Source organism: Mytilus californianus, unplaced genomic scaffold (genome assembly GCF_021869535.1).
Source record: "Mytilus californianus isolate M0D057914Y unplaced genomic scaffold, xbMytCali1.0.p SCAF_17, whole genome shotgun sequence".
NCBI classification, from domain to species: Eukaryota; Metazoa; Mollusca; class Bivalvia; order Mytilida; family Mytilidae; genus Mytilus; species Mytilus californianus.
The window spans coordinates 11,654,704-11,671,784 of NW_026262659.1; the positions used below are offsets into that span (position 1 = coordinate 11,654,704).

The window sequence follows — 17,081 nt, forward strand, 5'->3', positions numbered from 1 at the left end:
TTTAAATGGGGGAAAAGAAGTGACAATAAAAAATTGTATCAAGAATTAATATTGATATAATTGTTTCAAACGAACTATTTCAACAAGACTTGAAGTAGTGATATTATTTGACATAAGTAACGATGTTTCTTTACTTGAAAATCAAACGGTTTGAAATGATTCAGAATGACAAGGGAAAGAGGTTTTATACATGTGTTGCACCTACCGTGTCTGTCATTTTTCTCTTTGGATGATTGACATCTTACATATTGTAATATCTCCTGTAATAGTAAGGACAAGTTTAAAATGTTTCAAATTTAAAAAAAAAAATAATTTGTTTGATACAGAACTCTTTGCATGTGATTTATTCACGACTGGTCTGTACACTGCAGTGTAGAACTTCATTTGTCTCATGAGCACACCATTAACTAAGACGGGGAGTGAATCATTTCATGTGTATCCAATTCAATGATTATTCTTTAAGTTTCTGGATCATAATGAAAGAACTTTTAGCATGTTTATATTGAATATTTAAAAAAAATGAACATTTCTTTTTTATTGAATTTCTAGTTTCTAGCTTGCTTGGGTAAAGATATGCATTGATTATGGAGAGTTATTTCCTTTTATTTTTTCTCAACAGGACTAATGCGTTTTGTGACCTTTATAATTTGATGTTTATTTATTGGTAACCTGGAGCGTTTTGGTTGCTGTCTCATTGACATGTTGCTTTTTGTATTATGTCTTTCTTGAATAAATTGATCAGAAGAATCAAATATATGACATTTACACCAAAGTTTCCAAATAACAAAAGGATTAAGATATGACATACAGCAACTACTGACGAGTTTCCTGGCTTGAGACAGGCACATGAAGATAAGTAATTGTCAGTACTTGTTCTTACCTCAAGTTTTGTAAGTAGCTCCACTTTTATTTGGCCATTGTTGATATCCATTGCAGTCAAAATTTCAGCAGTACTTGATTCTAATTTGTCACTTATCTAAAATTTTATGTAAGTATAAATATATAATTAGCTTGTTGAATGACAAGGTTATTTCAATACATGTCTTATTTTTTTAGTTTGATGTGAATAACTTTTTCATTCCTGTTTAAAAGTACAGTAAATTCATAAAATTTTGCATACAATTTTTATTGCGATTGTTGAACAATGGACAAAATAGTGACAGTGATTATTGCATTGTTAGAAAATGCAGTATACATAAATGTTTCAAAATCTAAAATGAGAGTTGTATATTTGGGAAACATGACCATTGCAATTTTCACAATAATAAAAACATCCCTGAAGTTTCTGAATTTACAGTACATTGATGCAAATGATCGACAGCAAGGTAGCCCAAGGCCAATGTTCCCCTGAAATGTAGCTTACCTATATCCTGTAACTGGGACACTATATAATAAATTGGGAATGTGTCCATGGGACACAGATGATGCCCCACTTGCATATAACGTTATAAAGGGACATAACTAAAGAACGATAAAAGTGACGCTACCCAAATTCGTACTTGATCTAATTCTAATGGTAATAAGCATTGTGTATAAGTTTCATAACATTTGGTTGAGGTAAACTAAAGTTAGAGAACGGACGGACGGACATACAGACGGACAAGGGTAAAACTTGATGCCCCCGCTACTACGGTGGGCCACTAGGGGCATAAAAAACTATAAGGAGATACTGAGCTAGTTGAAGTAAAAAATAAGATTTGAATGCAAAAGAGAAGTTCATAGTTATTGTGAGATGTATAAATACAAATTAGAAACTGAGAGAGGAATGATTGTAATCTTTTGTGTCTTTGTAAATAAGATAACTTGAATCCACATATCTAACGAAGAAAAACAAAAAACAAAAAACAACTGATTTCTCCCCTAGCCTACCCATCGCAACACAGAGCAGACACCATACATATAAATACTTGGTGTCTGTCTAATCTTGTAAATATCTCATTATAATGACAATGATACCAAAAGTTTGAGATCAGCAATGTCTTGTAATGAACATTTTATTGTAATTTGCCTACATACTTGTACGATTTTTATTAAATCCGAGGTTCATTTCTGTAATGACTTTGACAAAGAGAAAAAACAGTATCTATCAATAATTGTTACGAGTTATGCCCCTGGTTATGAAAATTTGATGGAAAGTTGTATTGTTAGTGCTCACGCACATAGATTTCTTGTCCAAATTCATTTCACCTGGTTCAAAGGACCAGTGTGAGATATTCTTCCATTGTCTGTTGTCTGCTAATTTGAACACAAATCTTCTTCTGTAAACCATTTTGCCAATTGCATTAAAACTTGGCCACAATCAACCTTAGAGCGTTAAAAATTATGCCTTATGAGCCTGTCATCAAACCAACATGCATACTATTGCTAAAAACATAACAACAGGGTAAATGTATGTCTAATGCAATAGACCATATTAAATGGAGAAAATCTGACAGAGGCTTAAGTGCTCAGAATGTCAAGATCTACCCACTGTTCATTTAGACCAAAATTGTCAGACAACTCTTTTCAGATGGCAAATTATAAGACAAGAGAATTTTTTTTATTACAAACATGACCAGTAAGACATGATCTACAAAGAAGTTAGAATGACCAATTTACCACAACATATATTTATGGAGTAACTGCCCAAAAATGATTTTTATTTGACAATGCTTTATCCTTAGTTTGATTTGGCAATTTTTACATCATGTGTTATTTGACCGAAAAGTAGCGCCCTTTACTTTAAATTTGACTGTTTTTAAGGGAGAAGTAGGACTTTGGTCATTTGTTCGAGTATTGTAACAACAACACCTTGTGAAGGCAACTCATCTGAGACTGTTTTACAGAAAGCTCTCATTTTTGGTAGGATTGGTTGCCATCGTGTGTGTTATTGACCATATAATACTGTCATTTTGATCCGACGATTTTTAATAGGATTATGGGTTCTTAACTAGTTTTTGTAATATAAGGACACTAACACCCTGTGAATACAACCAAAAAAAAAAACCATAACTGTAAAATATGAGGGCATACGCGACAAGTATGTACGCCTCTGGCCTTTGTTAGTCTTGTGTGTTTTTTTTAAATTTAGTTCATTTATATGTTTCGGAGTTAAGTGTGACGTCCATTTTCACTGAACAAGTACACATATTTTTTTTTTCTTTTTTTTTAGGGGCCAGCTGAAGCCCGCCTCCGGGTGCGGGATTTTCTCGCTGTGTTAAAGACCCACAGGTGGCAATCGGCTGGTCTCTGTTCTTTGGTCGGGTTGTTGTCTCTTTGACACATTCCCCATTTCCATTCTCAATTTTATACATTATACTGCATCAACTCAGCTATGGTTTAGGTAGTATTAGAATATGTTGACTTAGCTAGTTCACATTAATATTTGATAAGTTGAGTCAACATTGGATATAAGCACAATATTTTGGAGAATCAATTCATTATGATGCATGTGTATACTATCAATACCATATGAATTTTTAGAAATATTCTGTTTACCTCTTCAAGCTTCTGGTGAATATCTAGAAGACAAACAACATATTTGTTACACAGTGAATATTCCAATGATCTGTTTTGTATCCTTATGAAGTCATCTTGTTTACTTGGATCAAGTTGAAGGACATATTTTGTAAGGTCTCCCCATAATGTGGTGTACTCAGCTTGTATGACTGTCCCTTTTGTGTTGTGGCTAAGGTAATTATTCTTAAACTGCCTCAGATCAGAAATTAGTGATCTCTCATTTGGTGGCAGATTGCAACAGTTTAGTAAAATCAGACTTGCCAAAGATATGTCAAGGTCATCTAGAGTGACAACTTTGGCTGAATACTTGCAGTGACAGTGATGGAAGCCTGGTGTTGGTTTCTCTATATACAAAAGCTCCCATTGGCTGTAGTTTAGAGGAAGTTGACCATGATTTACACAGTTGGTACTGTCCTCACAACACTGGATATTTTTATGGCGCAGATGAAACAAGATGTGTATGACAGGTTTACTGTTGATAAAATCCTGTAGACATCCTAACCCTTTACTTATGTAGTCATTCTCCAGCCTCTGTCTGAAAACTGGTGTTACTATCTCCAGTATAACAGAACCAACAATGAAGTAACGTCTACGGTCATCTTGGTCCATCCTGCAGGAAAACAAATAGATGTTTAAAATGCGTAAGACATAATTTTATTCTCTAGCCTCTGTTCTAAAACTGGTTTAACAATTTCCAGTAAAACGAAACCAACAATGAAGTTAATTTGCTCTTGCTCCATCCTACTTTAAAAGAAAGTATGAATTATTTACATTTCTGTAATATTATCTTTCTACAGTCTCTATCTGAACACTGGTGTTATAATCTCCAGTACGACAGAACCAACAATGAAGTATTATCTACAGTCCTAGCTGTCCATCCTACATTAGAAAGCATTATTTTAACCCATGATATGAATGTGTCGACGGTATAATATTTTTACCTGCTTTGCGGTCCGTGCTTCATCAATTTGTTGTCGGCTTTTATTTCTTGCTGGGTTCTCTCCATAGGGGGTCTCGTAATTTTTTTTTTCAATTTGTAGTCATGCTAGCACTGTCGTATCTGTCTAGTCCTCATTAAATATTGGTGAGGGTTTCTATTTCGCATTAAACACATTTTTCTAATGTTATTGATATGTAAACTGGCGGGATTAACTTACGAACTGAATAAAAGTCCTTATCAGTTTGTGTGTTTCTAATTCTTAAAAAATTCTGATCGCAAACATTTGCTATTTTTTATTAAATTTTGTTTTCATCAGCCGTCAAATCCATAGTTGACATGTTGAAACTAAGGAATAAGTTGCCAAATTGACTTGCTGAAAGCCATAAATGTTCGATTAATGCAGAAGAATTGAAAATGAAACAATCAAAGGATCCCATGCATGTGTATCGGGCATGAATAGATCACATTGACATCACATGGTCTATCAAAGTTATGCATATCATAGAAGAAGTACCACTGAAAAAAACCATAGATGAGTTTGATAATAAAGACAATTTTGTAAATTAACCCCTTTTACGTCTTGTTGCCAGGATAGTACCTTTATTTTCATTGGAACCTGCTTTGCTGAAATGAAGTTGATATCCTCGCAAATGATGAAGGTTTTCTCTCATCAATATCTTGAATGGACATTTCTGAAATGGGAGAGCGTTTTTTGTTGGGGATTTGTAAAAATAGCCCATATGAATTCTTATCACTGAGATAGGTCTTATATTCTTTTGCATGGTGGGACGAAGTCCAAAAAACAGGTTGCAGTATGCAGGTTGTGAACCCTCCATTTTTGAATACTCTATTTTTCATCTAAGTCTCCCTTTTTATTTAATTGTTCAGTTAATAACAATCTCCATTGTTGAAGAAACACTCAATGCAAGCTATAGATTTATTAGAAACTTTTAGCTTTATCTAACAGGGAGTAAAATAGAACAGACACACACACGGCATACCCACCATCGCCTCAGTTTTTAATGACCGTATTTGTCTTATTAGAATCGAAATAAATCATGGAAGCCATATATTTGTTGTAAATTTACACATGGCCTGGGCCGTGATATTCAATAATTTTTTCCCTCGCTAACGCTCTGGATAAAATTCGAATATCACGGCCCAGGCCATGTGTAAATTTCCCACAAATCTATGGCTTCCATGAATTATTTCTTTACCATTTAAACCTCTTTTGTTTTAAGTTAAATAAAGTGACACCGTTTCATGCCAAAGCAAAACATTAACTTATAATACTGAAAAAATGAATTTGTATCTTTAATTGCATATAAGAGTACTAGTTCCTGGATCTTTAGAGGTACCAAAACATATTTTTTCTAGCAGTTAATTAAAAAATAATTCATGCAAGCTATAGATTTATTAGAAACTTTTAGCTTTATCTAACAGGGAGTAAAATAGAACAGCCACAAACACGGCATACCCAGCATCGCCTCAGTTTTTTAATGAACGTATTTGTCTTATTAGAATCGAAATAATTCATGGAAGCCATATATTTGTTGTAAATTTACACATGGCCTGGGTCGTGATATTTGTTAATTTTATCCCTCGCTAACGCTCTGGATAAAATTCGAATATCACGGCCCAGGCCATGTGTAAATTTCCCACAAATCTATGGCTTCCATGAATTATTTCTTTATCAATTAAACCTCTTTTGTTTTAAGTTAAATAAAGAGACACCGTTTCATGCCAAAGCAAAACATTAACTTATCATACTGAAAAAACGAATTTGTATCTTTAATTGCATATAAGAGTACTATTTCCTGGAACTTTAGAGGTACCGAAACAGGTACTTCAGATTTTATAAACTGACAAAATATGCCATCCTATTTGAATTTCATGTATAATTAAAGAATAAACAGTCAAACAGTGTTTTTCAACCATCCATTGAACTTTGATTTGATACCAAAATTACTTAAATATTCTACATAGCTTGAAGTAGCACTTATATGGGTCAATATCACTCATGCGCCTCAAATTGAGGAACTCCAACAATAGCGCGTCAATCATTCAAAAGGGAATCAATAGATCCTTCCTTAATTTCTTTTATCAGGTTGGGAACAACCCCCTTATTGAGTGATATCCCTTAAATGAGGGACTGTCCCTCACACAAGAGGTCATTTTGCTGTTGTAGAAAAAAAAAAGAAAAACTTAGCTTTTTTAACATAATAGGGGAAAAATTTTTATATTTGGAACAATTTTTCTAAATGAGGGGTCCACTTATTTTTAATAATGAAGAAAATTGAAGCTCATGATTATTATAAAATTTATAGACATATTTTGACAGTATAATACCATATAATATGTAAAGTTCTTTGGGAAAATTTTCTGCAAATAATATAAATATGTGCCCTTTTGTACCAAGAAGTGTTTTATACAAAAATATATTTTTTATCACTTGAAATGTACCCCTCATAAAAGGGAAAGTCATTTGAGGGGTTGTTCCCAACCTGTTTATGTACGTACCAGAAAAAAATTCAATCATTTTACGTTTACAAATTTACACATTTCTTTCGTGTCCGAATTCTCTTAATAATGATATAATATTGAAAAGATAATCATAAAAAATGCAATAACTACTTACCATTTCATGAAATTATTTTTCAAGCCATGTGGCCAACCATATATTTTGTAGCCTAGGTGGTCGAGTGGTCTGGGGCGCTGGACACGGTGCAGGCGGTGTTGCCACGATGTCACAGACGCAAGGGTTCGAATCCCACATTGTTGGGCTAAATTTGAGACGAATTTATATATATATATATGTATATATATATTGTTTTATATTTTTCTACGGGTTTATATGATCCGTTTATTCTATTTAGACTCTTCAAAATTCAAGAGTCTATCCTAAATTGATGTTAATTACTTCCAATTAAATATTCATACCTTTTTCTGAACGTACTAGCACAAATGGTACAATATAATGTATTCTTAAACCAAATACTCTGATGGAAAGATAATAATTCAAATCAAGCGTGTTGAAAAGCATTTCTGTTCTTTTTAGTATCAGTAAACTTAAAAAAATTAATAAAAACCTTTTCCATTGCAATATTAGTCATGTATCACAACAATTATATTATATACAAGGTTCAAAATCCATATTAACATACTTACACTACTTAAACTAAACAGAAACTTAACATATATAGACAAATATTTTTACAATAATCTTCCTAAGTATAGAAAAGTTGATACATTTAGCAGAGGATCTCATTTATGTGGTACATTCTTAATCACGAATTCTTTTATACAATTATTACGTAAAGGGTCAATCACTACGATTTAGACAATGATATTTCGTCATACGCGGTCAGTTTAGCCCATATTGTCAAAATAACCTAAAAAACATTACTGATGTATTATTGACTTGCAAGTCAATAATTTAATCTCATTGAATCCGTATTCATGTGACCTTCAATTAAACCCCTTAGCTGTAGATGGGTTACGCATGTATAATGGTTTTTTATCGATTTAAAAGAAAAGAATATCAACATTGAATGGGAAACAAGGATGAACCATTTGGTTGACTGATTCGATCCACGAAAAAACATTCTTAGACAGGTAAAACGATGGTTTATATATTTGTTTAACCTTTAACATTAAATCAAACAGACCTAGAAAAATCTAATTGCACTTGCGTCCTATCGATTTGTATTCATATACATGTTTATATAGGGTTATATGACCGTCGGCAGTCTTCGTAGGTCATCTCAATGGTAAACTGGATGGCGTCTAGACTAAAATACACACAAAATGCTGATACATATCATCGTGTCCATGCATTGTTAATTGTTTATTTTATACGTTTTGTTATTTGGATATACGTTTTAGTATGTTATAAATAAAATATGAGAATTGGAGTCAAATCTGTGAAAAAGAATTTGACAGAGTTAATGCTCCTTTTAGGCCAATCGTATAATATTGTTGTGCTAGAGTTACTCTAAATTTGAAATTTCAGGCAATATGTGTACCCTCAAATAGTGAACATGTTAAATGATCTCTTCATGAAAATGCATGTATTTTTTTCTACTCTGAAATAGGCAACAACCTGTTAACAATTTTTTTTTTTTAAATAACGGTATTGTTTATTTTAGGCAGGTTACTGTACATAGATTTGAGCTGTGGGAAATATCGGCTAGGAGGATTTTCATAAACTCATTGTTATAGTCAGTTGGATAACACCTCACCAGACCTAGATGATCCTGATATGTTTGTCAGTGCCTTCTATCTCGCACAGAAGCTTATCAAAGGTATTTTTATTAAGAAAACATACATATATATTAACTATATACCTGTTAATCTTTGAAAATTAAAAAAGTAGGTCGGGCCTTATAAAGTAATAGATAAACCAAGTTCTGTAACTTTCCCTACCATGATTCTTAACACATAAAAAAACAAATGGAAGTTATTTTGAAATTCCTTATAACATGGCTATTGGTTGCATTGCAGATAATATCTTAAGTATCAAAAATCATATGCAAAACTACTACCGACTGTAGGAGTAGTAAATTACGGTTTTGACCGTAGTGAGGCTGTTCACTGAAAATGGAAATGTGATAAAATTGAGAATGGAAATGGGGAATGTGTCAAAGAGACAACAACCCGACCATAGAACAGACAACAGCAGAAGGTCACCAACAGGTCTACAATGCAGCGAGAAATTCCCGCACCCGGAGGCGTCCTTCAGCTGGCCCCTAAACAAATATATATACTAGTTCAGTGATAATGAACGCCATACTAAACTCCAAATTGTACACAAGAAACTAAAATTGAAAATAATACAAGACTAACAAAGGCTAGAGGGGCTCCTGACTTGGGACAGGCGCAAAAATGCGGCGGGGTTAAACATGTTTATGAGATCTCAACCCTCCCCCTATACCTCTAGCCAATGTAGAAAAGTAAACGCATAACAATACGCACATTAAAATTCAGTTCAAGAGAAGTCCGAGTCTGATGTCAGAAGATGTAACCAAAGAAAATAAACAAAATGACAATAATACATAAATAACAACAGACTACTAGCAGTTAACTGACATGATAGTAGGAGTAAGGCATAGTTTTGTATGGACACCTTGTTCTGGCAATTTTTTTTATCATTAGATAAGATCTAATGAGCAACATATCCAATCATTTGGCAGAGAAGAATACAGTTATTCAATTTTAGATCATTATGTTGAAGGTCACAACAGGTATAAACAGACTGTATTTTACACAAAAAATTATTAAATGTTTCTAATGAATTATATTTGATCTGTTTTACTTGGAAATGAGGAATATATTAGTTTATTTGAAATGTTTTTAGATAAGGTGGCATTTGCTACAGTTTCATGTTTATGTTGAATTAAATTCAGTATTTAGTTCAAATGCAGTTTGAGGTCATAAGCACAATTGAAGAAAATTTTAATGTAAAATGAGGAATGCATGTTTTCTTGTTATTTTACAGATTTGCCATTCATTGATCTGTTGTTTGCTGAAGAACTCGGTTTGGTGTTTGAGGTTTCACAGAATAATGATCAAGAAGTTTAATATGCCTTTTTTGCAGTAAATATATCATTCTGCCGGATTGCACATTCCACAAAAGATATAAAAAAAGGTGAGGTAATGTGTCAAATTGACACTCCAAATTATGAATAGGATTAAAAAGCCAACACATTTTTAAAAATGTGACATGCTTAACAAATATAAAGATAAGGAGATGTGGTATGATTGTCAATGAAGTTAAAATCAAGTGCATGTAAGCAATTATTAACAAATTTTGCTAATTATCTGCTGGTAACTAGAGTATGCAGAGTCGAAGTTATTTATTTACAACAAATTGAACCAAAGTTGATACAATGGTTCCCAAAGAGGAGATGATGAACTCTACATATTGCCAATAACACATGCTGTATACTCTCATTTATGGATTCCTTTTCTATTTCCCTGTGAAATTGAGAATGCTAGTCCATGACTGGATCATCAGTTCAGGAGTCAATGCTTTAGGTCTGAAATTCATTATTGATAAAGTTAAGAATTATTAAGAAAATTAGGTTCCAACTCCAACGTTCATTTTTTCGGATTTGAGTGGTCCTTGTGAAGGTAAACCCAGAAAAGCAATTTAAACGCACCAAGAATGTGTAGTAAATGTGCAAAACACAATGAAAAATAATTGAAGAATATTTTTTGTAAACTTGCAACCAGTCAAAACAAAAAAAATATAAATATAAGAATATGTGGTATGATTGCAAATGAGAGAACTCTCCACCAAATAACGTAGAAGTTAATTCTTTTAGGTCTGAAAAATCATTGAAATAGAAAAAAAAAAGAGTGAAAGATGTAAGAAATACAACAAGAACTAACTAATTTATATATAAAAGGAAATGTACAATGTACTAAATTTAAGATATACACAAAAATAACACCAACAAATAAACAAAAAAAAGTAACAAATAAAAGACAAAGAGAGGTCAGCATTTTATTTCATCAAAACAGCCAAGGTTCCTTAATAGAGTTGTAGCCCATTAATGAGGAATATAACTTCGTATGACTGTTTAATATCCAGTAAAAAAATTTAATACAAATTCAGTTCAAGAACAGGGAAATGTAAAAACAATTAAACCATGATGTGTACTTGACCCACACACTGAGCTGTATTTTAGCGTGCTAGACCAGAAAGTAACAGTCTGCATGAAAACATGTCACCCTTCCCAGACAATTATTCTGACTCCGAGCTGACTGCTCTATGCTCTTATTCCTAAATATTGCATGCTTAGCAGAGAAACAGCAAATACAAATTATCAAATGTTTGGTTTGAACTTGCCAGGATTCAAACCAATAACCACCCACACTTGTGGAAAGCAGGCTACCACCAGAGCACCGAGGCTATTGTCAAAGATGATTTCCCTGAAGCTTCCAAGCCAATTCAAATTAAACTTGACCAATTTGGTGCATATTAAGGGTGTCTAGATTATAGTTTAGCAATTACATGTTCATCAACCAATATGGTTATCATGGCTACAAAAAGGCGAGGACTGATTAGGCCACACTTAAGTTTTTAGCACTCACTCAGATAAGATTAAGTAAGAATGTTGTTCAGATTGAGTCATTAAAGCAGAAGTTGCTACCTTTAGACATAGGAAACTGCTTTCAACACCACTTTTGTTCAATACTAATAACATGACCTCTTCACAATGAAATGCTTTTTTATAACAAACATTTCTGAAATTGTTCTTTTATAAATTTTGAAATTATTTAGAAAATAAGGTTTCAACTCCCCCAGGCAAAGTTGATCTTAGATGGATTTGGCTATTATATATATTAGGTCCTTTATGGTCGTATAGCTCTTCAACTGTTTTGGTTCTTATACATCCTTGGTTTTCAAATATTTGGCATTGAGCGTTCCTGATGAAGGTAAATCTAGTAAAGCGCTTCAGACGCATGCAATTTATAACTTGCTGTTTTAATTTTTTTGTCCTATTAGTGTATACTCGTCCAATTATCTTAACTTGCTGGTAAAGGACACAATATAGCATATACAATAACCTTGGAATACTTGTTTATCCTTAATTTATATATAAATCTCTATGGATTCAATAGTTATGATCTGTTTATGGCAGGACATAAAATTTTGACCTTCTTTGTATGTTTAATGCACCTTTCTAGTTTACTTGTATTGAAATGATCATTCACTACTTGTAGATTTTATAGTCCTTACCACTTCTGGGTTTGCATTTAATGTATGTATACAACACACAGTACAACTCATTTTGGTGGTGAAAATGGTATGAAATGGAAGTAAATAAGAGATGGAAAAGTATCAAAGCTGAGTAGGTTTGAACTAATAAAAAGACAAAAGAAATATGACGATAAATTAATATCCTCCGATGTATATGTTTATATCGGAAAACTATTTCTTCATTTCAGATAAATATATAAGTAAACAAACCGGAGGTACTGCACGAAGACATGACAGTTCTCAACGATATTTGGGAAGAAACCAGCTTCCAATTGGAACGTTTTCAAAATACCTGTGTGTACAGCAGAAACAGCAAGGATTGAAAAAGAGGCTAGAGCCTCCTCATTGTATACCATCTGAATAAGAAATCATCAGTTTTGTAACCAGAGGTAGACCAGCAAGTATGTGTTGGTTTTAACTCACTTTCACTTTGAGACATTTACAATATTTTTTTTTTCAAATTATAAAAATATCTGAGTTTTAGGACCTTCCAGATTTCAGTATCAAACTTAACATAATCTAATTTGGAATATATTTTTTTATCGTTCATATCATAATGTAGGTATTTTACAACGACGAAATGGTCACATCAACTTGAAACTTTGTACACCTATTCATTTCAATGGCTTGATTCAAAATATGCAAAAAAAAAAAGAGGTTTCAACAAGATTTGCTGTTCACTGAACATGAACATTTTGCAAGAAGAAGTAACCTCACATTTAGCTTTGAATGAAAGTAACAGGCAACTTGATGAAAAGGGCAAAGAAAATTTGATAAAGTATTTCACCCATGAATATGAATAAACGGATCATAGAAACCAGGATTAAAGTTGTCAAAATTCAAATGAAACAATTTTGATTATAATTGATTTATTAAGGTAATTACAATACAGATTCTCTATTTAATTTGAAGATTGCAAAATACCCCAACATAAATGGAGCTGTGTTTATAAGTACAGTAAATGCTTTGTAAGTTTCGTAGTCTTAATATGGTCAAAAAGATCAGTCGGTCTAATTGTGCAATGGTCTATTAAGAATTTGATTGGGTAACCCATTACTCCGGACCTAACCATCAGTATTGTGTACTGAACTGTATATATACTCAACAACTAGTATACGTTTTACTTCCTGTAGTGTGGTTTTTAACTTTACATTGCAACTGTATCATTTTTATGAGATATTTTAGGGACAAAGTATGCTGATAGTGAATGGAGCAATTATAAGTCCTTTTGTGAAGTAAATATGTATGACTTTAGTACTATGTATCAAAAGAAACCTTTTATTTGGAGGTTAAAGATTAAGGAACCACAACTCTGTACAAAGAAAAAGTTAAAAAAAATATGAAATACAAAATACTTTGTTATGTTAAAAGTTGTAAAGTCACTTGATTTATCAGCAGTTTGTTAATAAGAAAAAGAAGAAATCAAAGATCATTAACTGATTTCTGAACTTCATAAGAATGCCTGTAACCACATTGTAGAAAGAGTCTCTTTAAATAGACCAAGTGTAATAACCTATAAATAGATACGGTCTTACCGGATACCAATATATAAATCATGTATTTGTTCCAGGTTTTGAACTTTTGTTGAAAGTTTGTTTTAATGGATGAAATAACTGGGTTTTTTTTTCAGAAATCACTCTTTATATTATTTTTTAAGGTTGCAATAAACTTTTGGTCTATGTGCAGGAAAACATTCTGTCAATGTGTCGCAAACTATACACATGGAAAGAAACCAAGAAAAAACATGTAGTCTTAAGAGTAACAAATTGCGCCGGTCATGTGGCATGATGGTCTATAAATATATAGGGTAACCCATCATTTCGGACCTGGCTAACATTTAAAATTGCAAATATATATATATATATATCTAACATATTGTACTACTCTTTGTTTCTGTGGTATGGAGTTTGCCTTGTTTCAATTTCAAAATTTTACTTGACATTCTGTATATTACTTTGAAGAGTTGAATATTGACGAAGTCAATCATTGTTAAACTTGCATAAAAATATGAACAAATAAAGACTATTCAGCTTTCAGCAATACAGTTTAATTGAGAAAAAGGAATATCAGGAACAGTAACTCCATTGTTTTTGTTTTATTCTTAGAATGTTAGATTTTGTTATGCTATTTGATATACTGACTTTCTTTACAACCTATAGTAGTTTTCTGCTTTTGAAAAAAAGACCAAAACCAAGTTAACTAATATGTTTGTTTCCAAATCAATTAGATTCAGATTAGTTTACAATTTAATTGTCAATAACTTTAGATGAACTATACTGTGACATTTAAACGATCATATATTATGTATATACAACATGACAAAGTCGCAAAGCAAAATGAAATACAGTATTCCAGATTCATGTCTCGTATGTATGTATGTATCCTTTGTTCTCATGCAGTTCTAATAACTGAATTGCTGCAATACAAGAACACAAAATGTTTTTCTTATTACATGTACAGAAAATGAATAACATGTTTTAGATAAATTACAAAAATAGAAACAATTGCTTTGATGAAGTGAAATATGACTGAAAAACAAAACAACTATTTCTTAAGGTTCATGTGGACCCTTTGGCTAAAATGGCTGTGTTTTCACCTCAAAATTTACTCTGAGTACAGGCAAACCTGTGCATCTGGAAAAGTTTTAACATGTTTAACATGTTTAAGGCATAGCATGCTCTAGGTAAATACAATTCAAATACATTTAATGTTTTGGAAAATTAAAAAGTTAACTGGATTTTGCTGTGCACTTTTTTTCGTCCTTGCAGAAAGATGACAAAATTAACAAACAGTTGAGTTTCACTTCATATGGTCCAATCAGTGACACAGTTTACATATCCAATTATTGTCATGTATCTTTTGTCCCTCTATTGTCCAGGTCAATCAATACAGTTCACTTCAATTATTACCTGTGGGGCAGTTCTAAAACCTCTTTCCCAACTTCGTTTATTTTGGCACCTTTTTTAGGAGCGAAAAAAGGGCATTGAACATCCAGTTGAGTTTTTAATTTTCTAAAACATAAAATGCATTTAAATTTTATTTATCTAGGACATGCTTTGCCTTAAAAGTTTTCCAGACAGACATGTTTGTCTGTACTCAGAGTAAATTTTCAGGTGAAAACACAGCCATTTTAGCCAATGGACATGAACCTTAAATAATGGTTCTGTTTTGTACTGCAAATTTGATACATGTTTATGGTTCTCATATGTCCTTTGTATAATTTGATACATGTTTATGGATCTCATATGTCCTTTGTATAATTTGATACATGTTTATGGATCTCATATGTCCTTTGTATAATTTGATACATGTTTATGGATCTCAAATGTCCTTTGTATAATTTGATACATATTTATGGATCTCATATGTCCTTTGTATAATTTGATACATGTTTATGGATCTCATATGTCCTTTGTATAATTTGATACATATTTATGGATCTCATATGTCCTTTGTATAATTTGATACATGTTTATGGATCTCATATGTCCTTTGTATAATTTGATACATGTTTATGGATCTCAAATGTCCTTTGTATAATTTGATACATATTTATGGATCTCATATGTCCTTTGTATAATTTGATACATGCTTATGGATCTCATATGTCCTTTGTATAATTTGATACATGTTTATGGATCTCAGATATTGTTTGCCTAATTTTATAAAGGATAGATATATATTCCTCCATTAAAGAAATTATATCTTTTTAAAGTGTTCATAATAAAGAACCAGCTTTCTAATTCCAATGTCTACACTATACTGATAAGCAATAATAAATCTACTACACCTAGTACTTATACCTCTATTGCCTTTATTCATTTGAACTATTAAAACTGAGGGAGACTAGTCGTTATAAAATGAGATTTAGAAAGACTACCTAAAGTGTTTTCATTGATAAAAGCCTAGACTAGGGACCGTGTGATCACCCAACTATATAACATAGCTTGTACACTGTCTCTGGTAATGGACTATTTATATTACTGTTAATTTTATTAACTGGAATATTGATCTATTCATTTTTGTTTTGAAGTATCATATGGGAAATGCAGACATCATTCAGATCGTTACCTCCCTTTGGTTTAGACATAGTCCTTAGGCAAAGAATATAAATGTCAGAATTTCATAAATAATGTCGTGACTAACAAATACAGCTTGTTGAATATGTATTGTCATAAACAAAAGAAATGAACCAAATTTAAATTCCATGACCTTGAGCTAGTTTGTATCCATGCAGTGATCCTATTTTACTTAGGTTGAACTCTCACTAATATGTTAAACCAGCAACATTCTTTATGTGCCAGTCCCAAGTCTTGAGCCTTTTATTCAGTGGTTGTTGTTGGATCATATACGTCATATTTGTTTTTCACCAAAAAAAAATTAAAACTAGGCCGTTAGTTTTTCGTTGGAATTGTTTCACATTTTGTCATGTCCGGGCCTTTGATAGTTGACTATACGGCTGATTCCTATTTCTTGAAGCTGGAACTTTTATGTTATGCAGGGTGTTAGTGCATATACTAAAGGCGTGTATAATGTTATTATGTGTTTTGGTTAAATTTTCCACAAATGACAAGTACTTGAATTTTGTTATTTTTGTGGTAGTATAATATATGCTGGGTACATAGTTTGTCAACCTAACTCCTTTTACAGTTTTATAATGGAAATAAATCACAAGAATGACAGAGGCATCAAATGGGTCTAGATAATCAAGTTGTACTTCAACTTCACTGTTTGTTTTATCTAATATTTGCTGAACTATATTCATGCATGCAGCAGGGTCATTGTATCTGTCTAGTAATGATATGATATGTTATTTAATGTATCATATGACATACACATTCAAAGATCCTAAGAATGATTAAATCAGGTAAATTG

The 17,081-nt window shown here is 32.2% G+C and overlaps 1 protein-coding gene across 1 annotated transcript in view; it reads right to left on the reverse strand.

The window, feature by feature from the left end:
* LOC127726385 (uncharacterized) overlaps positions 1 to 17,081 on the reverse strand; it is a 66,839-nt gene that overhangs the window by 42,352 nt on the left and 7,406 nt on the right. The gene's annotated exons all lie outside the window — the stretch shown is intronic.